General features: G+C 45.5%; 2 long non-coding RNA genes across 3 annotated transcripts; both read right to left on the bottom strand.

Moving 5' to 3' along the window:
- Nucleotides 1-1,755: 1,755 nt before the first annotated feature.
- On the bottom strand, nucleotides 1,756-14,961 carry LOC137916007 (uncharacterized). The gene is made up of 3 exons (XR_011106455.1): nucleotides 14,861-14,961; nucleotides 3,512-3,950; nucleotides 1,756-1,977 (listed from the first exon to the last, which is right to left on the bottom strand). It is a non-coding gene; the product is annotated as an uncharacterized lncRNA (long non-coding RNA).
- Nucleotides 14,962-16,817: 1,856 nt separating this feature from the next.
- On the bottom strand, nucleotides 16,818-25,322 carry LOC137916006 (uncharacterized). Of its 2 annotated transcripts, none has more exons than XR_011106454.1 (3): nucleotides 25,160-25,322; nucleotides 24,947-25,060; nucleotides 16,818-17,599 (listed from the first exon to the last, which is right to left on the bottom strand). It is a non-coding gene; the product is annotated as an uncharacterized lncRNA (long non-coding RNA). The 2 variants fall into 2 exon arrangements; XR_011106453.1 differs by lacking the exon at nucleotides 16,818-17,599 and adding an exon at nucleotides 23,056-23,382.
- Between the last annotated feature and the right edge of the window lie 477 nt (nucleotides 25,323-25,799).

Genomic DNA, 25,799 nt, shown 5'->3' with positions numbered 1-25,799 from the left:
AACTCCTCGTATGGTAACGAGAAAATCACTGCGAGCGCAGACCTCCGCCAAGCAGCTCGTTCCCCTCCTAACTGGATCCACACCGTCCACACGGTGATGTGGATCATCCAAAGGTTCTAAATTATCCTTGACATCTTCATGCACCAACCATGGAAAGTAAGTGAATCGGAGTTGATGTGTATTTTTAACTGATTTTTGAATCCGTAAATGGAATTTACAATGTTAAAATTGTATATTTGTTCCTGGATCAGATCCTGATTGATGATCGCTAATATCGTGACTGATCTTTGGTGAGTGAATTTAATGCATATTTTACAAGATATGATTTTTTTTTGGTATCTGGATGGTATCTGGATCGCTCTCAAAATTTAATGGGATCGAAGTTAGACCAACAGCCATCGTCAGAAAAAGAATGTCATCCTCGATCCATCCAGCAGTCTTTCTGTCATCGTGCTGAGAGACAGACGCCTTGCTGGAGGTAATTAAGGGATAACGCATTGTGAAGGTGGCACTCATCATCATCAGCAGTAAACACCGGTGACTGGTTCTCTGTGGAACCATTATGATCTCACAGCACAGCAGTGGCGTCAGCAGCAAGGGACACATAAAAAGATGAACTGATTCATACACAGCAAACATTAAAGTCCTCTGGAGAGCTGCTAAAGGCTCAAAAACAAGCAGCTGATGTTCGGTGCTCAAATGACAAATGTCTTGCTCATTTCTGAGGCCTTCAATTCTGAAAGTTCTGTTTTGTGTTCGGGACATTCTTCACTTCCCTCTACGTTTATTCATATTTTATCTAATTCCAGCCGACCTGTAGTTTGTAATCTCCCCAGTGAAGCCATTTCAGCCGAGTCAGTGACATCCGTTAACTTGTTGGGTCAGGAGAACACCACTAAATCTCCTTCATGGAGCTTCATGTATTCAAATTGACGTGATCTGTTTCAATATTTCAAATAGAAGCGGACATTACCAACCATTTGTGATTCACAAGGTTGAACGAGGATGCGCGACTCGCCTACCCTACGGTGTTCCCGGCGCTTCCCAACTCGGGGTTTCCTTCTCTTTTAACAGTAGGTGTCATTTTGTTCTCCCATCGCCATCTATAATTCTATACGACATCCCCGCCTCACTCCTTCATCTCTGCCGTTGCCTCCCATGCGCACTGCGTGCCTCGGAGGGTTGTGTTGGTGAAGGCCTCTCTCGTGATTCTGCCCTGTTTTGACATGTTTTCCTTACAACTTTATTCAGTGGTCTACGGCCACGATTCCTCAGAGTGAGATTTCTTGATGAAAATGATGAAATAAAAACAAAAGTCACAAATATAATAAATCAAAAGCTTCTGTCCAGCAATGGTGCAATGAAAGCAGCGTGACAGAGAAAACCATGTTGATCACATGTAAAGTTCTTCTGAACAATATTGAACTGATAAAGAATCCTCCTAAATTCGGTTGTAAAGATTTATTTACCAACTCAACATTGATTACACTCTTTCCTGGTGACATTCACTGCCTTTTATAGTTGTGCACAGCATGGTGTTCATCAGTCTGAGCCGCCCAGCTAAATTATTAATCACCAAATGTTGCATTTTTACACCAACTGATCTGACATCAGCGCTATGATATGATGTATTATCCCAAGAATGCAAACTATTTTGTATTAATTATTCAGTCAGACAACTGGAGCCAAAGTGAAGTAGCTTTAATGCAGAGCTAAAGCATGAAAATGCTGCATTAAAAAAATGTTGCTTTGTATGGATATGCTGGATGGCAGCTACACGGAACTCTACGATCCACAGCGGAGAAGCTCTGAGGTGATTGGCTGATGAGAATACATCACCTTAGCAACACAGCTGCCTCCACTGTCTGAACATCCACAATAATCGGCAAGACCAAATTCTCCTCCCCAAAGAATAGGCGAGTAGTCCAGTTAATCTCTGTTTGTTCATTCACAGGGATGAAGGACAGGAGAAAAGAGCTGTGGGAGGGAAAGAAGGGGAAATGGGAAGGGGGGAATCAATCCTAACGTGATCGAAGCAGGCTGCAGGCCAAATACGGATTCTGTCTCCTCGACTTTCCAACCGTTCGATGGTTTGGCCTTTGGAAACAAAGATTCTACAGATAATCACTTTGTGGCTAATCACTGGGATTGGCTCCAAGCCACACACAGACCCAACGGCATGTTCACATTCACTCTGCGACATGGAGTCCTTGCTGAGCTTTGTGCTTTCCCTATTGGCTGTGCCCAGTTGGTCAGCTTGCATTGAGACATAGTGTGAAATGGAACAAACCTGGTGCTAACAGACCACTGAAGAAGCTCCAGTCCAGGGAGGCACACTCACGCAAAGGGGCGAGAGAGGATCGCTAGTTTTAGGTCTTTAATTACATATAATTTATATTTATAAGGTAAATCCAGGGTGACGTAGGAAGCACAACCAAAATGTCAGATCAGGCCGTTCATACATGCTGTATCTGCACAAGCGTACTGTAAGAACAGGATATGTTCTGCTCCGATCAACTAGTTAGCATGATCAACAGAGCGGAGCCACGGTGAACCATTGATCAGCCATTTACAGCATTCATACATTTACAGGTCCTTTATAAACACTTCAACAGAAATATTGTAATACACTCTCCAAGGATTTCAGGGCAGTGTGGAGATGGAGGCCTTGTGATTTGGCATGACACTCGTGTCCACACCAAAACAGTGGCCAATTGAATCAAATCAATTCTCTTATCAGAATATTCCTTCAACTAGAGAACTATATGCAATACAGAACATGACCATGTGCTGCAAGACCTTCATTCAGCTGAAAGCCCCAGCTGGTGTAGAGGTCTGTGTTTTTAGTTAAAGCTCATTTCCACGTGGATGTGTGTGTAGGTTGGGAGCAAATCTGTGCATCTCACGGCATTTTAACATCGGGACACCGACCTAAATTTGAACGGTATGCGGGCAATGGACTTAATAAACTGCAGTTTTTATTGACGAGACACAGGCTGGTGGTTCAACCCCCCCCCCCCCCCCCATCGATCCAGCCACTCCCCTCATGGCGATGACTCCGACCTCGCTGAGGTCATAGCATCATGTTCAGAGATTGAAAGCTAGTCTGCTAAGCAGCTAGACCCTCAGTCCATCGCTTTACAGAAAAGGTGTTTGTCTTGTTTTACTTACCTGTTCCCAGGGTGGTTAACATAAAAAGCATCTCCAAAGGGTAAATATACAAGGCCTTAGCCACAGCCACATGAGTTGAGATTAATGATGCAGAAGCGGGAGCTGAACTCCCCAACCACATCTTTATAAAAAGCTTTTAGGGGATGTGGAACAAAGAGGCTAATGCTAAGCTAGACAACAGCAACAATTGGACCAACATGTTCCGTTTTTGCAATGCATCATGCTGAGCGATAGCATTAGCAAGTTCCAGGCAAAAAACCCAAAACAGACAAACAGTCAAAGCTGGTCATTTAGAAAAGGTAGCACACAATCACAGCAGGACAAATAAATATGCTCCGACCTTTTTCTGGTCCTCCAGCTTTTGACTCGTGGACTTCTTGCCATGCTTGCTTGCTTCCGGTCCATCCATTGCTGGTCCAAGTAAAGAATAACTCCACAGCAAAATCAAAGGAAGGCAATGAAGGCAATCCAAATGGCTACAGTTTTCTTTGCGGGGCCCGTGTCCAGCTCACGGCCTCGCCCGGACACAGACGATCCATGGCAGGTGGCAGTAATGTTAAACTAATGCGCCGACTATTAGCAACACAGGGCCGGTTCTGGAGTGAGGACAAATGGATAGCACCAGGCTAAAGGCAGAGTATCCTTATTTTTAAGAAAAAATAATAAAAATGAAGACTTTGAATCCACAGCTTGTGTAATATTTCATGACAATATAAATTCTGCTCGTTTGCTCCTCAATGTGCGATCCCTGGCTCCAGAGCAGATTCTCCACTGAGCATCTGGGAAAGAGGAGAGAAAAGATTATACTTTAAAAAATAATAATAATTCAGTTTTAGCTTCACAATTAATAAACAAGCTCTGTGCATCTCTGAAAAGTCAATATTCCCCTTGGTGCTCCGCTGTGTGGCAGGGGGTATATCTGCATATCAAAGCTAACGTTGCTACGCTGCTCCGAGCGGTGCAGAGACTTCCAGCACATGCTGCGTGCTCTGTGTCTGTTAACATAATGCTACGTTCCAACTTCCACCGTAAATTATCAGGGGAAGGTTTGAGTCATGATCCAAGTCAGTTCAACCTCCGGGGGGGGGGGTGTTCGTTTCTTTTTTTTCAAAAAAAGAATGAACAAAGGACCAAATTGCAAACAAACCAATGCCTTTTACACTGATGAACCAAAACGGCGTAGGTTGACGCCAACGCGTCTTCAGAACCGAACCCTTATCTTATGTCGAGATCGTGGGAATCGTGTTGATGTTGTACAGTTTGATGATGTAGAAAACTTGTGATTTTTGTAAATTCTGCCTCTTCAATGGCCAGTAAACTCCAGAATGGAAAAGCGTAGGAACACACTTTTTTGTTTCTGATGAAAGAAGAGATTATAATCTTTGATTTAATACGTTTGTTATTTACATAGTAAACAATATTCTGTGGGTCTTGAAAAATAGGGAAAAATGAGCGGGAACTGCTGGCACTGTGGTGGATGGCTGATCCGAACATGGCTGGCACTCAATGACCCACCGACGGGCTTGTTTGAGGCAACAAGCTAGCAAATGAGGCAATGAAGACTTCAAAACTGCTTTCGACGCATAGAGACCACAAAAACAGGATTTAAAAGACAAGAACTTTTAAAATAATAAAACCATGAACATGAAGGACAGAAGCAGTGTGTGCGTTATGGAGAGTAGATATCGGTGTAATAATAGTGTCATGGTTATTACAAGTACATAATATAAGGTTCATTGGTTACATTTACATTCCTCTTTATTTAATCACCCCCCTGACCCCCATCGCTGAATTACTGACCGGCACGAAACCGGTCCATGGCAGGAAAAGGGTTGGGGGCCCCTGCCTTGCAGGTTTACGAACACGCGACGTCTCTCCTCCGGACGGCCATGCAGCATCTAAATTCGATTGTTATTTCAGAACAATCGCCCCAAATGCTGCCAGATCACAATTAGCCCTGCGGGGACAGCATGGATCGAGGGCTGGAGCCTCCTGTGATTTATTTCCATTGAATCTTAATATGTTAGCTCCCAGCAATAATATGTGAAAAGCATGCCTTTCAAGTGCCATGGGGTTCCTTCACATTATGTAGCAGTGCCACACAAGGAACAGGGAATTATGAACAGGGAATATTTCCAGGAAAATAAGCCTGCGCTCTCTGAAGACTGCAAACATCACAAGTCCTGGCATGGGCATAAATACGGCATCCCACCCAGGGTACAGCACTAATTGCTCCTAGGCCTCCCCATTTCCCTCAGCTGTGGAATTATACGAGGGCGTTCTAAACTCATACATATTTCGTCTATATTGCTAAATTACTTTCTTTCCTTCTTGAATATTACAAAAGAAACAATAGACCCTTATGAAGCGTAACATGGCACGCTAGTTGCTGCAAAGAAGAGGTTATGTGGCACTGGCGGTCAGAGACAGCCCCCAATACAGGCCACTGGAAACAGACGCCATTCCTCTGCTCAAGAGAATCCATAAAGGAAACAAGGACAGGAAATTAAAAAAATAAAAAAATAAAAATCTGTCTTGTTCGACTCCAACTCGGACTCCTACAAATACTTATTACTAGATTTGCGTCACAACCACTTACACTTTCTCAAATTAAAATAGAATGGCAAACATGAAATACAAAGGTTGTTAAAGTCTCAAAAGTTCTAAGATGGCTGAGAACTCAAAAACTATTTCTGGAGATACATTAACAACATTCAACAGACTCAGAGCGCAGACCTCCCCCAAGCAGCTCGTTCCCCTCCTAACTGGATCTACACCGTCCACATGGTGATCTGGATCAGCATCAAAAGGTTCTAGATTGTTATTGGTATCTTTATACACAAACCATGAAAAGTCAAAGTGAATCGGCGTTGAGGTGCATTTAACAGATTTTTTTAATCCGTGAATGTCTATTATGAGCCGAGCAATTATTTGGACCCAGGAATGCGGAGCACACAATCTCAAGAATAGTTTGTATATCAATAAATTAAAACAAAATTATAGAATACAATTATAGGTATGCAAATGATATTTGATAAAAAAAAATCCTAAATCTAACCAAGTCAGTCATCGAAAAAAATATATATTTTATACCTTGCTTCCATCTGCACCTGCTAATGCTAATGCTAATACTAGTCGTCGTAATAGTTTGACGTGAAATTAAACCTCACCAGTCAGCACATATTCACACTTCCAGTGTTTGTGAACTAAAAGACGTAACATTCAAGACGTGATGTTTGCTCTTCAACCAGGCTGCATGACTTCATAGTCCAGATAAATCCAGCAGCAGCCAACAGATCTTTTAACTAACGCTACGTTAATTAGCTCCAGCCAGGTCGTACAAAACCCACCCACCGACCAATCAAAAGCAAGAGGCCAATAAAACCAGATCATTACCAGAACCCAAGTGCCAAACCATGTAAAGCACTTTTTAAGTCCAGCAGTGATGCTCTTGTTGCCAGATGTATTGTAATATCTGCAAAGTAAGATCATTAATGTTTAGTGTGCTACCATTAAAAGCGGATTTCCCCAAACACTTCTTCGACATAGGTCCTAAAATAGCTTATTGTAATTAGATACAGCATATTATCATAAAGAAAATACTGCTCTCCAGTTCACTGGTGCACAGACCTGCTGCTTTGGGCTCTCTTTACTTCTTCCATCCTCCCTCTTCAAAATGAAAGACTGTAGTTGTGGTGTACATTATGTGAATTGTATATAAAGGAATTATTTAATTTAACAAATGGGTTCTTATATACAGATTATTCAAAATTCAAAATCTCCTGAATTCCATGGAAAAACACAGACATGGCAACCCTGTTTGTTAAAGCATATTAACTCTGTCCTTTCAGTTTGTCAAGAGATAGATTACGTGTTTTATGACAAAATTAAAATACCTCCACTTGAAAATTTCCAATAAATATTTTTTTCTCAGTAATTTAAGATCAAGTAATTCATGCAAATTCAATCATTTGTATTTTCATCATAATCTTGACCTATGTGTCAAACTCAAGGCCCGAGGGCCAAATCCGGCCCTCCACATCATTTTTTGTGGCCCCCGAGAGCTGTGTGCAGACATTTGTTTTTGTAAAATGCTGCATCTGTCACATGTTCTTAGCAGCTCACATTTGTTGGTTGTTCTGCAGTTCTGCTCCTCTCAACTGACAAAAGAGTTTCGAACAAAGTTGGTTCAATAACTTGTGTTGGATGATATTTTTCTTTACTTATTATTTAATATTATTTACTTGTCAAATTCCATAAACATTTGTCAATAATCAACTGAGATATTGAGGAACACATTTTTAAGATCCGTTGACTTGTAGTAGTAATAAGTCATAAATAATAAATAGTTATTTATCAACATGTTAAGGAGTAGTTACATTTAATTTACATTACATTTAGCTACATTTACACTGTGTTACATTTACAACTGGCTCTTTGAGGGCAGCCATAATGCTGATGTGGCCCTCGGAGAAAATGAGTTTGACAGCCCTGCCTTGCAGTGTCTCCCCCTGCCTGCGTGGGTTCTCTCCAGGTTCTCCGGTTTCCTTCCACCTCCAAAAACATGACATTTAGGTGAATTGTTGACACTAAATTGTCCGTAGGTGTGCGTGTGTGCCTGCGTCTCATCCTGGGTGTACCCCACGTTTCACCCGTAGCAAGCTGGGCTAGGCTCCAACAGACTCGTGAGCCGCAAGGCGGATGAGCGGCTGCAGACGGCACGATTGCGACGCTCTCATCTACGAGAATATTTTTTAATATTTGCTATCTGACTGAATATGTCTCTGCAGATGCTTCATTCACTTTGACATCTCAAGTAAATTTTTTCATGACAATATTGATATGCGTTTTCATCTCCATCAGTTGTAAAGTATGATATTGGAAGCAAATCCACATTTATGAAAGGCAGCTGCAGCAATTTCCTCCCAACCTGCTGTTCCCGTGATTCTACTTTCAATCTCTGCAGCAAATCTCCCTCCTCCCAATGGCGTTTCACGGACACTTAGAATTCAACCGGTGTCCGTAACCCTCCAAGTGGTCAATAAAGTTTGATTCATGACACCTTGGCCGTAACCATACACTGACTTTTTAATTTGGCGAGATGCAACCGATCTATCTAACCTGATTTCCTCAGGGAGGACAGGAGGGCTGGGGAGTCTGCGCTGTAAATCATCAGCTCGATAGGTCAGAGGTGAAACGTAAAGGAGGCCCCACCGCCACATTAAAACACCATAATGCACTGATGGCAACCTTTCAGCATCAACCTCCTTTTAGCCGGAAGCAAGTCCAATCAGACGGAAGGAAAATCCAGCCTGTTTGAAATATAGTTTGGGTTTTCAAACAGTATTTAGGAAACGAATTATGTTTGAGAGCCGCGGTTCCACTGTATTACATCATGTTGAATAGAATTTACAAACCCTGTCCTCAGTACTACAGCAAGGCCCTACTGAAGGCCCGCTGAGGAAGACTGTTTGTTTGTTCCTCATCTCATGCTGTGTTTCATGCTCGATCTTAATTTCCTGCTGTCAATGAGATATCAGCGCTTCTCATCTGTCCAATAGCACCTTCGTTGCTAGCTTGCTGCTGTATGCTAATTGAGGATCCTTTTCATCTGTAGTTTATACTACTGTTCTGCACTCCCACCTCCTGCCCTCTTGTCCTATTCCCTACAGATTCGCTCAGTTATCGGACTCATCAGCCGCCGCCACCGCTAGTGTCTGGATGGAGGGATTTATCTTGCTGTTTGGCCAAAGGCTTTGACTCTGCTAGTCTATTCATCACATGTCAACTACAATTAATAATTATCTTTAAATTCATTGCACCGCATTCTCCGGGTTGTTTTTTTTTAGCTTGAAATGGTCCCAAACTCTGGACAGCTTGTCTTTTTCTTTGGACTCCTTCCTCTTTTTCTCCTTTATTTCCTCCATCTTTATCCATGCTACACTGGCCTGTTCCTTCTGCTTGCTCTGCTGGCTTTTCCACGGACATTCCCGATCGGCTCCCCTCTCATGCAGAAACAGCAAGCTTCATTTTAGTTTTTGGCGGTACGCGGGGACGTGGCTACGTGGCTACGTGGCTACGTGGCTACGCGGCTACGCAGCTACGCGGCAGCAGTTTATGGGTGATTTTAATACGCAACGCTAATTAAACGAATCCTCGAGGCAAAAAAATGTAATCCAAAGCTTTTTCCGCTGCTTTCCTATTTTCTTTTCCAGTAGTATTACTGCTGCCTTTCTTTGGAAACATGTGTACGAAGCGAAAAATTAGCACACAGTCTTTCTCCTATGGCAGGTCGACTCAGACTGAACCGCCTCGGTTAGACTCCGCCTTCGTTCACGTGTCTTCGGTTCACCACGGCGCCACTGTTTGAGAACCGAGTTTCCTCTGTATGGGACATTAGGAGAAATGTAAAGTGTATTCATCTTGCCATACTTCACTTATTATTATTATTACTATTATTATTTTATTATTTATTTATTTCTTTGAGCATCAAAACATCAGGCATAAACTCAAAATGAACAAAAATACAAATAAACAAATAAACAAACATACATATTTTCAGAAACATATAAACATGTGAAACTCATATGTAGGATGCTCAAAAGGAGTAGGATGAAGTGTAAACGTATACAATCCTACCCTATCAGCTGACAACTGTCATAAGCACATATAAATACTTAAATATAATGTATTTATCCACACATAATAAACATGTTTATGAACTTAACTTAGTGTTCTAGCAGATGGTCAAACACAATACTGGTACAGTTTTACCTATCAATAAGTGTATACCTTAAAAATACCTCATATTTATACTTTCTTTTAAAAACAATTATACTTTGACACAGCTTTAATTCAATATTCAAGTTATTCCATAATTGTATTCCACAGATAGAAATACAGAAGCCTTTTCTTGCAGTTCTTATTTTATGACCTTAAAATGTCTCCGCCCTCTTAGGATGTATCCTCCTTCCCTCTCAGTGAACATGAGCTGTAGATGGCTTGGTAGTAAGTTTTTGTCTGCTTTATGAAGTATTTGAACAGTTGCAAATGTCACCAGATCGTCCAGTTTAAGGATGTTGGACTGTGAAAATAAAGTATTGGTATTATGAATAATTTGAACGGCTCGTTTCTGGAGTATACGCAAAGGTTGCAAAGTACTTCTGTAGGTGTTTCCCCATACTTCTAAACAATATGTTAAATACAGTAATATTAAGGTATTGTAATGATTGTGTGTTCAAGACGGGCTTTGGTAAGAATTGAAATACTTTGTGATGGTTTGGCTTGGACGTACCCGTAGCTAATTGGCTTTGCATTTGGACCTTTAATATTACTGCTAAAATTTACATGCACTTTACAGCATTTATCAGTCTCCTTCCACCTTGTTACTTTATAAAAACCAGAGTGCATTGAAAATACACTTAAACCAGTAGACCAGTTTTATTTTAGGAAGTGCTAATGTGTTTCAAATATGTGTTTGTCACATTTATCAGTAAATCTTTTTCAACCATGGCACATAATAATAATGAAAAACTGTAGGCAGAAGGCTGGATGACAGAGCTATTATGGGGAAATGAAACAAGAAACTGCAAAATATATACCTACTAAATTAAAATAAGATATAAAGATACACCCACGTGTCTACATAAATGCATTGTGAAATACGTTGAAGCTCCTGCAGCGTATATACGTACTGCACAGCACTGGGAGGGACATATGGAGGCACAAGGGAACCACATGATACAGCAAATATTAATGATGCGCAAAATGTTCAATGTTGTTTTGACATGAATTTACTTTATATAGACATTTTGGTTTTCTGCATGAGGCAAAGCAAACAACCAGAAATGGAACAGCTGCGCTGGTTCGTCAACACGATGCTTCTTCTTGTGATATTTCTGTCTGCAGACATTTAATTCTATTTGTGCATAATTAAGCTGCAACACCACCCCGCATGTGAGTTTTCTATACGTTCTTACACATACTGATATCTAAATTTAAGATCAGCTCGAGGTATTCTCTCATGCCCGCTGGGATTTGAGATTTCAGCTCGAAGAAATCTTGAATCGCACAAATCCCGGAATAATAAATTTGTCAGGCAACGTGAAAAAGAGCCCACAGCTAGGAGAAGAGAGACAGCGCTGAATGTCATCAACACCTTTTGTTCAGTCATCAGTTGTCTGACTGTTTACAGCCAAATGTATAGAGAAGAGAGTGACAGAAAGAGAGGCGGTTAAAAGACTAGAAAACCTAAAGAGCTGCCAGAGTGTCAAAACTGTGTGATAAAAGCAGGCGGCGGACAAAAAGGGACCGGAAAAGGATCGTAAAATGGAAACGGCCATGACATTTATGAGCGACAAAATAAAAGCAACGCAAACCCCCGACTGTTCTCATCTGATTGAAACAACCAGAATTATCATGTTTAAGTTTGATGCTTTACAAGCCCCAATCTACTCATTCCCTGTCTTTCTTTTGCCTGTTGTCACGGTAACTGTGGGGAGAGGGTGGCGGTGCGTGCAGGTATCCTGGCTCTCAGACGCTTTCATCACCGTTGTGCAGCTCATTAGCTCATAGAAAGCCAATTTTAGGCTGTTTGTTTTGTTCACCCTCACCTGACCGAAGAGAATGCACCAACAAAACTAAAGTTAGAGCACATAACGTTGCATTGTAGTCAAAATATATTATTATTAACAATGCAAAGAGTCAGAAGAATCAGAGAAAATGACGCTTATAAAGTACACAAAGCTATGCAGATCAGCCACGCCCCAAACATGGCAGCCAGGCGAATGCCTTCCTTCGGACACGTGTGGGACCCATGGTTTAGGATGTGATGGAAACGGACCCCCCCATTCTCATATTTAAGTTTGTTATTTTGCAGTATGTAATATTGTTCAGTTACAGAATGTGGAATGTCCGGATGCATATGTAGTATTGCTGGTGCATTGTCAGGGGTTGAATGAGTAAGGCTCATGCAGGCGTTTTGGGGGGCAGCTTCAGGGGTCCTTGAGGGGTCCTGGGAGAGCGCGGACGAGGAAGTACAGAGACGCGCGCGAAGGAGGAAGGAGACGAAGAGCCGCTGCATGACGCCGCCACGTCGCGCTCCGCACCGTAGTTGGATTGTTACGAAGAACCGGATTAAAGATATCGAAAGTTCACCCCTGCCCGCCTGGACGTTCATTTATTGTGTCCAAGTGCGCAACACACGCCTCCCGTCCCGTGGGAACGCAACACACGCCTCCCGTCCCGTGGGAACGCAACACACGCCTCCCGTCCCGTGGGAATGCGTGTGAATGTTTCTCAGCATCAATCATTCATCTCATTCGCTCGGAGGAACTCAACATCAGTATCTGCATTCCTGTCTCTGCCCTCTCGTTGAGGCACCTCCAGAGTCTTACTGGGGGGGGGGGGGGCTTGTTCCCCCATTCATCCCCCCAACGACACAGATTACATTAACGTGCTTTCACGCAGCCAAGCCAAGCCCCTTCTCCACCGTCGGCGATGCCTGCATGGAGCTTTATGAAGGCGCGTAATCTTGTGTCAGGATTAGCATCAAATCTCATTACGACTGTGGTAATCTGGGGGGGGGGGGGGGGGGGGGTTATAGCTGCATTTGTTTTCATGTTTTTTAAAGCTGTACAAGAAAAGAGGCTGTAAAATCTCAATTATGCATAATAGCCTTGATGGTTTCATTAATCACGGGACTGTTGGCCGACCAGGGCGACCCTAACGGGGGCGACGGGGTCAAAACCACACACATCCAACGGCCAATCAGAGCGCCACGCCAAACACCGCCTCCCTGTTAGCCTGGCACGCCTGCGCTTCACAAACTCCTCTTTTATTACCAATAGATCCGTGAGGATTGTAATTGCCTCGGTGATTTATAGCCGGCATCGGGACGCGGCAAAGTGGGGCTGAGGGGGCGGCCCCACCCTGTTAAATACCACTGGGGGGGGGGGGGGAGTAACATTCAACGCCTACGCCCCCATTCCCAGAGGATCTGGTGTTGGGCACGCACACGCACACACACACACACACGCACGCACGCACACACACCCACACGCACATACACACACACACGCACGCACACACCCACACACACACGCACGCACACACCCACACACACACACACAAACGCAGGCACACACCCACACACACACGCACACACACACAAACGCAGGCACACACCCACACACACACGCACACACACACAAACGCAGGCACACACACCTACACACACACACCTCCACGCACATACACACACACACTCTCACACACACACACACACACACACATTGCCCCAGCGGTGCTTCACACACTGACTATTGGGCCACGGGAGCCTCACTAAATCACACAGAGGCCCCCGCTAAGAGAAATAACAGCACAACAGTGTTCACCCATCGATCCCATTGTCTTCTTATAGTCACCGTGGGGGGGTGGGGGGGGGGGGGGGGTCGCTTGTCACACACGCGGTCACTGGTTGGAAGACGTGTTCTGGTGTTTGATCTCCAGCATCATCATCGGTGAAGATCGTTCTGGTGTCATCTTAACATTTCCAGGCTTCCTGCTGTTGTTTCTGTGTGACTGCCCCCCCCCCCCCCCCCCACATGTTGCTCTATGGATCACAGAGCATCGGACTGCAGGAGCCACTGGGAGCAGCGAGGATTGCTCCGTTTGATACGTGCATCCTGGTCTGGGTCAATAACAGAAGGGATCCGCTGGTTTCCACAGGCAGCCCGGATCACGTCAGTAAAGGCTTTTAACACTCGAATAATAATACCAACACTAATAATAGTGTTTCATTTAAAGATGTGTTTTATGTCGCCTCCACCTCCCTGTTTCGGTTGGGTGGAACGAGGAAGCTCATCAGTTGGCTGATCTCCTGCCTAATTTTTCTAAAATGTAAAACAAACAAGATTAAAATGTCTGTTTCCACACGTACATCCAACTTTCAGGAAGCTCCGATGATCACTGAATTGATCGTAAAGGCACAGCGGGGATGGAGGAGAAGCTGGAGTGGAGAGTGGACCCTTCAAGCCCTCGGTGTTCCATTAGCCAGTCTGTGATGAACTGCACGCACGCACACACACACACACACACACGCACACACACACGCACACACACACGCACACACGCACGCACACACACACACACACGCACACACACACACACGCACACACACACACGCACACACACACACACACACACACACACACACACACACACACACACACACACACACGCACACACACACACACACACACACACACACGCACACACACACACACACACACACACACACACGCACACACACACACACACACACACACACACGCGCACACACACGCACACACACACACACACGCACACACACGCACACACACACACACGCACACACACACACACAGATGAGATGGGAGAGCCGTTTCTCTGTCTCCTATCAAAGCCCTCCCCCATCCCACTGCCTCTCCTCTTCATCCTCCTCCTCCTTCACACACCTCACACCCTCCATCAGTCGCCACCCATCACTAAAGAGCTCCACAGATGGGCCTGTGAAGAACACACACACACACACACACACACCCAGGGTTGGCCGGAACCTGAAACTCTTTCATCTGGGAGTCTTGGCGACTCAGAAGCCGCCGGCTGAAAGGAGCACCAATTAGGAAACAATTAGCAGCAGCGGGTCTACCTGAGAGGCGGCGCCTCGCCTGATTGTGGGTCTTGGTGGAGGACAGTCGCTGCTCCCTCACTTCCAGTCTTTACAGGCTGCTGCTAATTCCAACACATTCCCGATGGATGCAGAGAAAGCGGAGAAACGCAGAGCAGCACGACAAGAAGCGTCTGGCTGGAGAAAAGGCAGAGCTGGGAACACCGGGAGGCGCGGCGAGCTCTCGCTCCACGCTCACCAACAAGTTAGGCGAAGCAGCAATCACAAACGTGCCTCACCTTTATTCCCCTAACGTTAAAGGGGGGTTCCGTGGAAAAGGCATCCCAATCAGAATCCAGCCTCCTGTCTTGAATGTGACCCATCCAGGCTTCCGTACGTCCCATATCCAAACACCTGCATCCCGGAGACAGAAATCCTCCCGAGAAACTGACCGTCGTTAACCCTCTCCTGCCCATAGCCTGAGGGAAGCCTCGTCCAGAGGCGTAGTCGTAGCAGAAGAGCCGGGTGGGGTGGATGGCGAGAGCAGGAAGGGAGGGGTGCGAGCCGCTCACATCGGCGTGCGCTCATCGAGGGAAGGGAGCCACCGGAGGAGAAGAAGGTGATGAAGGAAAAGAAAAGGAGGAGGAGAGACGCATGAAGGCAGGCAGTGGAGAGTTAGAGGAGGATGCAAGCCCCCCCCTCCCCCCCTCTCAATGCTGAGTGAACCTCCTAGCGCACGCACACACACACACACACACTCCTGCTCCCCGCCCTGCTACCGATTGCTTTGCACTGATGAAATTTTAATGGTTCTTTTAGGAAGAATAATGAACATGCTCGTCCCCAGAGCTTTGTGTGTGTGTGTGGGGGGGGGGGGGGGGGGTCCTCCACTACACACACCTACATAGGCATGCAACAAACATGCATATGTTCATACACTACATACAAGTGTTCTGTTTAACACGCTCACCGCAGCACAATCCTGCACAGAGTCACTCGCGTACTCCCGGTCTTCATTAGCACACACACACACAAACACACACACCCACACACACACACACACACACTCCACATCAAACAGACACACCCTCGTACCGGTCGCAAAGCGAAGATGGGGGAGTAAACACAGAGATGCAACCCGTCCTCAAAATGCTCTCTTGGTGCACACACCCCAGTGAAGTGGAACAAAGAGGCAGCATGCGGAGACACCAGCAGGAACACACACACACACACACGCACACGCACACACACGCACACACACGCACACACACACACACACACACGCACACACCGTGGCGGGTAGGAGAGGAGTGCCAGAAACACACTATACCGTCAAAATACCTTCAGTCTTCTACACTTATGACGCGGAGAAATAATCCAAATCTAATTCCATGTTTACATCATCAATTACAAGTAATTACACGTGAATAATTTAAATCACTTGAAAGCATTTTAAGTGGAAATTAAAGGAGCAAATACAAAGAGTGTACCTCTTGCTCACAAATGGCTATAAACTGAGAATTGTTCACTTAAATAATTAACTAGAAATTTTATTATCAAGGACACAGATGCCCCCGCGAGCAGGAAAACTCAATTTGTGCTGATGTGGATGGATCATAAGCTCCATCGTATGAGAACGAATGCAGAACGGTGTGAAAGATGGTCTCAGATCAAATGTGGCAGAACTCTAGAACATAAGCAACCTGAAGGAATCAGTAGTCTGCTCTGAGGGAACCGGACTTCTACACGTGGATTGCAGTATTTACTAACTGGAATAAGGCACTACAGTATTTATTGCTACAGGGGGGGCAGAACAGGGATGCTGTCCCATTCAAGTACCCGACAGTTGATAGAAAGAAATCTGTAATATATCTGTGTTCAAGTATTATACAGCTCCATAATCGATAATTAAATAATGCATTACAATACAAAATCTGAAATTATTTTATTCCAATGTAAATATTTCTGGCATAAACAAGAAAGCCCAGAAGGATATTTTTTGATTAGATTTTTATTTGTATTTATTTGTGTATTAACTAGAAAGGGTGATTTTCTCATTGTCGATAGAATTTAAAAGCAGTGTGGCTGCCAGGTCACAGAAGTTTAAGTTCCTCATCCGTGGGCAGCTTAAGAACTCTCCGGCCCATATCCTGGAAGCAATTTGTTGGACCACATCCTCACGGCGGCTGCACACCCGGCAACCCGACTCCCACTGAACCGTGGTCTGACTGAAGGTTTATCTCACCCAGGAGGAAGCGACAGCGACAGATGTGATTCCCACCTGTCCCATTCTCCACTAAGGTAAGGAGCCGTCCTCTGCTTCCCGAAAATCCATTCCCCGTGAGGCTTATCCATCGCTATCCATCCAAACCTGAGACCATTTTTATTTCACGCCACTGCAGCAATCGCCAAGAGTCCAGTTCCAGGTTTACCCGAAGGGTCAGGGAAACGACACAAAGACCTTCTTATCTTTCCCCCATTCCAACACCTCGCTGGAGAAACTGGGAGAAAACAGTCAGTGGAGACTTTAAGGAAGCTGTTTGAGGTCTGTCAGAAAAGACGCGAATAGAGAGAAGGCTTGAAAGGCAGGGGTTTGATGAGAAACTCCATGACGCGTTACATCGAGTCGTCCTCTACTCAGGCACAAAGCCAGCAGCTCGCGAGGTTTAAGATGTTCAGAGGCGATGACTCCATGTTACAAACAGCAAGACAGAGAGTCGTTGACTTGAGGAGAGGCTGTTAGACACAAAGCAGGCGCCTTCCTGCTGGGAAGAAAAGCAGCTGCATGGAAGGGCAAGGAGAGAAAAGCACAAGGGTTATAACAACAGGTAATAAGCTCCTGCATGGATTCTATGTAAAGATAGTTTGACTTGAAGCATGGCCCACCACTCCAAAACGTCTGTTCATGAGTTAAAATGAGCATATCCATGTGAAAGATATATGGAAGACACGGTTAATGATTACGCTAGGAGGTAAATGGGATTACACTCAAACTGGCTGCTTGATGGGAACGCTGGGAGAGTTGGGCATGCAGCAGGGACAAATTATATCTGTATCAACAGGAAAGAGCCGAGAATTTCTGTTTTTGTTTTCATATATTTCTAGACTATTTTTGCTCGATCACCATTTTAATACATCAGTCCTGAATGTCTCGAAATCTGGGCCAACATATTTCATTTCATGCTGTATAAACACACTTTGGTATGAGGGAAGACATGAAACAAGCACAAAAGAGTGCGGGAGTGGCTTTCAAGCAGCAGCTCTGCAGCTCATTGGCTGAGACCCTGGCAGGTGTATAATGAGGGAAGGCTTTTTTGCTGAACTGTTCCTTTAATATTCATAATCAGAGGGAAGAAAGGATCAAACACAAACTAAGACCCCAACAGGATTTAACAGAACTAAAGCCGCGTTCATTTGTTAAACTAATGAATCAAATCAAAAATGCATAAAGTGGCCTATTTACTGTAACGTGGCTCTTCTCCCATGTGGAGACGGCGATGGTAGCCCAGCCAGGCTACTCCATATGGCATAAAGCAGGTGGGAGCAGAACTCCAGGCAATTGAACACAGCTTTTTGGATAAACACACTGCCTGGAAAATCACAGCTGCAGGCGTGTGCACAGCCGTCCATTAAAAGTCAGCAGGGCGGAAAAGCTGCCGAGGACAGCGCTCATCCTGCAACAGTCACAAGGTCAGCGTCGGGATTTGATTTCACAGATGCCACGCTAACGTCGGTGCGTGTGTCCTCATTTAGTGCAAATATTCCAGGAGCGACGGCCCAAAGCCGGAGCAGCGTCTCAGAATCATGATCAGATGATCACACGATTCTGTTCTCTGAGCGGGACAAACATTCGTTTATTGATTTGCATTCAAAGGGCTTGATCCTCAATAATTCTCTGTATGCAACGCGTCTACCCAGAAGGAGCGGCGTCTTCGTCAGTCAGAGCCCAACGGCCTCCTGGGAACACGCTTCGCCCCGGCTGCTTCTGTGCAGGTCTCTGCCACGGACTTTGCTGATTGGTTCGTTAGTTAGTGGGATTAAGTAAAGATTATTTGATGGCTGTTCAAGAAACTCGGCAGAAGGATGGGACATGGGCCAAAGGAGAAGCGCGATGATTGGCAGAGGCGATGAAGACGGGCTGCTGCCTGGTAGATTGGCACGGTAGCCAATCACGTTAATAGCCACACCCGGTAGAGGCTGCTTGCATGGTGACGGCGGGCCTGAGCAATACGCTTAAAGCACCCAAACAACCCCTGCCCTCCATTAGCCCTCCCTGCCCCCTCCTGTTTTTGTTACATCTCACTTTCTACAAATCCATCACAATGACATTGGTGAGCTACGCTAAGGTTGAGATCAGGGGCGCAAACTACGACAAGCATCAGGAGGACGATGGCTCCTCCTCTGGGAGCAGCGGGTTGGCCGGGATCCCCCCGACTCGCACCAGTGACAGGAATGTTTACAGATTCCTTCACGACTAAAATGGAGTGTATTTGTAATAAATTTAATTGTCTCCTTTCTTTTTAATTGAGCACAATGAAGCCAAACATCTTTACATTTTTGGGTTTAAATCTTTATTGTTCAATACTTTGGTCGACGAACATCCCACAAAACTAACGGCTTTCCCATCAGCCTTCGCTCCACCGTGCGGCGAGCAGTCTGGAAGTGCATCTGGTACTAAAGCGGGAGCCCGAGCATCGCTGAGATCAAACCGGTGCGTCTGCAGCCCGGTGTGGGAACGCAAGCTGAGCTCTACTGGAACAGAGGTGAAGCGTACAGCTCATCCAATCAGGCGACTGCTAACGTCCGGGCGTCTACTTTGAAATGTAGGTGTTGGATTCACCAACCGGCCTGCTGGACGTGATCTCAGCCGGGTGACGGGGTACACCCCGCATGAGGTGCCATCCTTCTTGTTATCAGGTAGCTGCGCTACCCACTGTGCCATCATGCCACCTAATGCGGAGCCCTTAAAGCACATTTACACCCTGCAGCTAAGTGGCTGCTGAGCAACCCGATGCTAATGAGAACATTGTGTGCTAACAATATGGGCAAGGATAGGATTAAAGAATTAAGGATGAAGAATGAGGATAAAGAAGTGTAAGAATTCAAAGAAAGTGGATTAACAGGCTCCGCCGATGAGGCAAGAGAGATGATTTGTCTTCCCATTCTTTTCTTATAAGGAAATATAGGGGGGGGGGGGGGGTCAGTAATGAGCTAGAACAGCTAGAACATATTAAATGGTTTATCGGCCGGCCTACGAGAGGAGATTCCCAGTGAGTGAATCCCATAGCGCCCTCCTCCAAGGCCTCCGTATCACCGTTATGCAATGGGGATACTGGGAAGAGTCCTTGTGAATAAAAGCATCCACTTAAATCGGCTCCCTTGGAAGCCAGAGTAACGCGATTCAGCGCAGCAGCAGCGGAACGCACATCGTCGCTGCTAATTCTTCCAACGTTGATGTACAACATTAGCAAAGAGATTAAATTATGAGCCAGATTATGGACCGCCTTTAGTTAATGAGGAGGAAAATGGAAAACCGCCTGCGTGTTTAAGAGATCATTTTTACAGTTAACTGGTAATGAAAGCTTGGTTGGGGTTGCACAGCTGAGATCCGTCGCTGAATGCTGTGGGGGGGGGGACTAGCTGTAAGGCCAAATTGAACCATGTATCCTCTAATGGCAGGGCGAATAACGTTCTGCTTAATGAGCCCGGCAGGGGAATATAAAATAAAGTCACCGTCATAACGTGACGTAGCCTTTTACGCCGCTCCCCTGGAGTCACAGAGGAACAACAGTAAATAAGACAAGCTAATAAATGCTACGTCAGGAGGATTAGCACTGCGATGAATAATTTAAGACAGCCTAGAAAGCGTCTGCAGGAATGGATCTATTGGCCATTCGGGCTGGGATCGAACGGCAGCCTGGTGGCACAGCCGCCAGCCTCACGAGCTTTTAAAGGCTGATCTCTTTCAGCTGAAGTCATTCGTTCATTCAAACGCATGCCTCAATGCGCCTCTTCGGTTGGAGCCGGATCGGTTTCTGCCGATTTGTCAATGAAAGCTTCGTGATTCACGCTCGTGTGACCACAGGCTCCTCCCACAAGCCTCAAACCTGCCCGCTCACTGCCACGCCTCCAGCAGGCCAAGCTTCCCAAGCATTGTTCGTGTGGCTTACCTCAACGCGACAGCAAGCAACAGCGGCTGCGTCACATCAGCCGCACGCTTCTGACGCACGCCACGTTGCATCTGCCATCGTCCACACAGCGAGCAACCGGTCTATCGCTTGGGCTGCCACTCAAGACACAAGAACCAATCAATGCAGGCCACCCAAGGCGGTGGGAGCCGCATGGTACGTTTCCTGACAGCTGGGATGAAGGCGGTGGAGGCTAGGTTAGCGCGCCCGAACCCTGGAGCTCCCCTCAGCCAAGTCGTTGTTGGTACCACGGAATGTGCTGGAATTTAACACACGCATTCTGAATATGTTGAATACACGGACGCGACCTCTACATTGACGTTTGAGTAGCGTGGGCAACATCCGGAATCGGAATGAGTGTCGTCCAAGTTCAAACCCATCTTCAGAAAATCACAGAAGGCCTCTGACAAAAAAAACATGGCCCAGCCTCGGCCTCAATGCTGTGTGAGGGAGGGGGTTGAAGGGGGGGCCAGACGCACGTGTGACAGCGGAAGCATGTCCTCGCGTCATGACTTTATTCTGTCGGATCTTTCTACGGGACACCTTCGTATCGGACTGATCTGGCTCGACGACAGTGAGCTGTACAGCCTTTCTGAAACGGTTGCCACGGTTCCCAGACGATGAATCCTTTGGTTGCCTTTGGTGTCATCGTGGCGCTGCCCTTTGTACGGCCTAGCACCGAGAGCGCCGTTACTTTAAGGCATCCTTCAATCAGCAGCTCAGAATTCCGACATGAGGAGACGTTCTGATGCTTCCCGTGCGTCGTCACATTTCTATTAAAGAGAGCTGGAGTCTGTCCCAGCAGAGAGAAATCAACATTCTGCAGCAAAGTATCTCCTGCTGTGGGAGGCCAGGGAGCCCAAACTATCTGTCGGAGACATTAAGACAAACAGCTTAATGCCATGAACCCTAATACATTCATTATAGACAGTATTGGGACCCAGAAACAATAACTACTTAAAATTGGCGATGACAGAATTAAAAATGGGAATTTAATCCTTCCATTTGAGGAAAGTCGAGTGTGGCACTGAACGGGAGGACGCTGCTGTTAAACAGCTCAGTGAGCGGCATGTAATGCGTGCCAGTCTGCCTGCCATGCAGACATGAACAGCCCAGGGGTTGTTTGATCCAAATTAAATTCCAACGCGGGCTGGATACGCTTTACAAAAAGCAATCTAATTAAATTCCTATGCACGGCCATGTATCTTAAATTACATGCCGACACCATGCAAGCGGCGAACGACGGCCAGCAGCTGCAGACTCAGCGCTCATGCCTGCTGTGTTTGATAGAGACCCCCCCCCCCCCCCCATGAACATGTTTATGAAGAGTGAGATTAAAGCAAAAAATCCATGACAGTCATTTCATTTTCGTGGCTTTGGCTTTGATTTTTAACTAGCTTAGCATTTCTTTGGCTTTGAGTTTTAACTAGCTTAGCATTTCTGTGTATTGTATATTAACCTGAAGCCCTATCTGTCAGCATGATGCGACACAAAAGGCAATTTCTCTGGCAATTATCGCCTCCAACACCGCGGCGCCGCTCAACTCAAGACGTCCGATCCTCCGTAGCCTCAGCTAGAGCGCGGGAGGAAGGAGAACGGGGCCTTTTCTGGAGTTGGAGATGATATTAAAGTGAATTGTAAAGGCCTCAGCTTCGATGGGGGGGGAGGGAGATCGGTGCTGAGGTGAAGGTGAGGAGGCACCCGTTAGTGGCAGCCGTTAAGATCTGACTCGGAGGAGATGAGACTCAACAAGGCAGACAGGATGAGAACAAAGCACTGTTTCTGTTTACTCTGAATTTTGATTTGACATTTTCCTAGAAATGTTAAAGCTGGAAGTTTCACGTTTCTTGATTTCCAGCCCACGTAACGGTCTCTTAACCACTTAAATGAAAGATAGAGCATTCTGCCTGATTGCTGTAAACCGTGTGTATTTCACTGCGTTTAGCACAGGGGTCCCCAACCACCGGGCCGCGGCCCGGTACCGGTCCGTGAGTCATTTGTTACTGGGCCGCACAGAAAGAAGAACTCATTTACACAATTTACGTTGTCTCGATTATTAGCATCTAAAATGTGTTTTATTTTGAAAAACAACCGGATTTTCTTCAACGTAACAATCGCCTCTAAATGATACGTTGCTAAAAAAACAGCCATAAACTTGCGAAAATTTATTTTAAAAAACAAACATCTTTGAAGAGCTTCTTTGCTCGGGAAGAAAGTCCAACCGAGGAGGAAGAAGAGGAGGAAGAAGAGGACCGACGACCTCCAAGCACAGAAACCAGGAGTCATACTTAAAACTCGGGTTTATCTCCAGCTGCCTGGCTTCGTTAGCGAGGCAATGAAGGGTTCAACGCTGCTTCGGCACAGAGACCAAGAACCCTGAAGTAAGAGACAAGAATGTGAAATTTATTAACCAAAAAAACGTGAACATGAAGGACAGAATTTATGGTGAGTAGATATTGTGTAACTATTAAATATTTATTTAATAGTTATTGCAAGTGCATAATATAAAGTTTATTGGTAAGATTATATTCCTCTTTTTTAATTTAATTACCCCCCCCCCCCCCCCCCACCCGGTCCACAAAAAAATTGGACGGCATGCAACCGGTCCGTGGCAGGAAAAGGGTTGGGGACCGCTGGTTTAGCGTTACTACGTACATCCGGTGAGCTTTCACACAGCATACAAACCGAACCAGAGTTCCCTTGCAAGCGATCCGAGACCCACGTTTTTAGGCGGACCAGCGTTTGCTTGTTTGGGCCGCAACAGAATTCAGATGAGCTATCACACCTGCCCGAACGAAGCGGACCATTCAAGGAAATGAATTCTGGTCCGTTTAAAGCGGACCAAAGACCTCTGGTGTGAAAGAGACTTCAGGCCTAAAACATTTAATGTAAAAGAATTGTTGGACGCACTGGAGCCGTAGTTTTCAACCGTTTTAGCAGGTGTAAAGGAACAAGCTGAATGGAGATGACTTCAGATGAATGGTTTAGAATAAAGAGTGGTTCGTATCAAGCGTCGTGAAGACAGCTGGTGGACCCCAGACAACGAATAAAAAGTTTAAAGCTTTGACTTCCAGAATAATACAAAACAATACTCACGACAGGATACCGTATACTCAGGACTGACAGGCGTCGAAAAACAGTTACAACAAAAAAATCACTGCCAGACCGCTGAACAAAGGCTGGGAAAACGACAAATGAAAAATACAGGCAAATTGAAAAATTCTAAAATCTATTAACTGCTCATTGGGCAGGTGGCAAGGTTCAAGGTTCAAGGTTACTTTATTTGTACCCGAAGGTAGATTTGTTTTGCTGTGAGGTAAAGTTAAAACATGCAATATCCATTTAAAACCAGCAAACATACATACAAAATTTAAACAAACCGTTAAAAGTGCTCAAATAATATTTCATCAGCGCCAGTAAAACCAAGATGTCATAATAAAATAAATTAGAAAAAAAGTGCGGAGAAGCTCGGAGTAGAGCCGCTGCTCCTCCGCGTTGAGAGGAGCCAGATGAGGAGGCTCGGGCATCTATTCAGGATGCCTCCTGAACGCCTCCCTGGTGAGGTGTTCAGGGCACGTCCCACCGGGAGGAGACCACGGGAAAGACCCAGGACACGCTGGAGAGACTATGTCTCTCGCCGGAAGAGCTAGAGGAAGTGGCCGGGGAGAGGGAAGTCTGGGCTTCCCTGCTTGGGCTGCTGCCCCCGCGACCCGGCCCCGGATAAGCGGATGAAGATGGATGGATGGAGAAAAAAAGTTTGCAAACCACAATAAAAGAAGTTACAAACCAAGATGTAAGACTATGATTAAAATAAAAATCAGGCACAAAAATCAGCACAAAAATCAGAACCAAAAAACTACCCCGACTATCACAGGGGCGCAGGCAAAACAGAAGAGAAGACAACGAGTTAGCTGTTAGCAACCGGAGACGAAGGCCTAACCTGACGCCGGAGCGTCAGCAGGGCGGGGCCTAAGTAGCCACGCAGCCATGAGCCGGAATGAGTGGCAGCTGTGTCTCACGGTGTTCTGCCAGCTCCCCCGCGGCTGCAGCCATACTGCAATTCAAAAGGAATCAGGATCAGAAAACGACACCCATGAAAGTCGTGGGGAAAGGCCCAACCCGGTTCTGTCTGCAGCTCAACAACTAAAAGCACCTCAGAATCGTCTCTCTTCATGCAGCTCGGTTTCTGATCCAGAGCTGGTTCCCCAGAGTTTCCCGTCGTTATGCCGAGCTCAGCAAATCATCTCCGAGCTCCAGTTGCATAATTACCTGACAGGCTGCAGTCTGGCACAGCCCGTCGTCCGTCGCTGGAGCTCTCCATGCAAGCCGTGGAGACTTAACTTGTTGTTGTTGTCGATCAACCAATAGGAGAACAGTTCACCCCAAGACCGCCCCCTCATTCGAGGACAAAATGTTTCTGCATTTTTCATCTGCAGCATGAAAAATATTTATACCAGCGCAGAGCGTTTTAATTTATTTATTTACTGATATTCATTTTCATATTTATTGGCACATATATTTTGAATCTTGTTCTATATTTTTTTATTTATATGAACTGTTTTTTTTTTTTTTTTTATATATATATATGTTTTTTCACTTTTTTTCTCATTTATATTTATTTCTAATTGTGGCAGTTTTGGTCCTCTAAATGCAACGAGTGTCTCATTCTTAACCAGAAAAGAGTCTTAAAGTGAAGTTCAGCTCATTTGTTCTGGATCACGTTAGCCAATTATAGATGGTTGTCTTTGGTTCTGATCCGGTTTCTGTGCATCCAAACATCAGTGGAAGGCCGC

This window comes from Brachionichthys hirsutus, unplaced genomic scaffold (assembly GCF_040956055.1).
Source record: "Brachionichthys hirsutus isolate HB-005 unplaced genomic scaffold, CSIRO-AGI_Bhir_v1 contig_1150, whole genome shotgun sequence".
Classification (NCBI taxonomy): Eukaryota; Metazoa; Chordata; class Actinopteri; order Lophiiformes; family Brachionichthyidae; genus Brachionichthys; species Brachionichthys hirsutus.
The sequence above is the reverse complement of the archived record's forward strand: the minus strand, read 5'-3'. Positions and strand labels throughout refer to the sequence as shown.